Below are 316 nucleotides of genomic sequence, written 5' to 3'. Positions count from 1 at the left end.
GTTATTAGGAAATCTTCATAGAAGCCTGTTTTTTGTAACATCGTGCAAGTGGTTATGCAATCTCCGTATTCTTGGATAATATAGTGGGAAGTTGGGAACTTCCTCTCGATTGGCTGGGGATTTTCCATTTTTGGGTTCATTGTGGAGCACTACGTGGAGGTCGTCTGATATCGGCTGTATCACACTGTCACATTCCCCAATGTATGTCCACACATAAGAGATGTCGTACCTAATCATTTTCATGGGTTCCACGGGCTGCTCAAGCGGCCTATGTGAACGAAGTCTTAAGCTTGTGTTAACCACAGAGCTTAAGACC

This window comes from Morone saxatilis, unplaced genomic scaffold (assembly GCF_004916995.1).
Source record: "Morone saxatilis isolate NCDOM2014 unplaced genomic scaffold, NCSU_SB_2.0 Contig8, whole genome shotgun sequence".
Classification (NCBI taxonomy): Eukaryota; Metazoa; Chordata; class Actinopteri; family Moronidae; genus Morone; species Morone saxatilis.
This window is presented reverse-complemented; position numbering follows the sequence as displayed.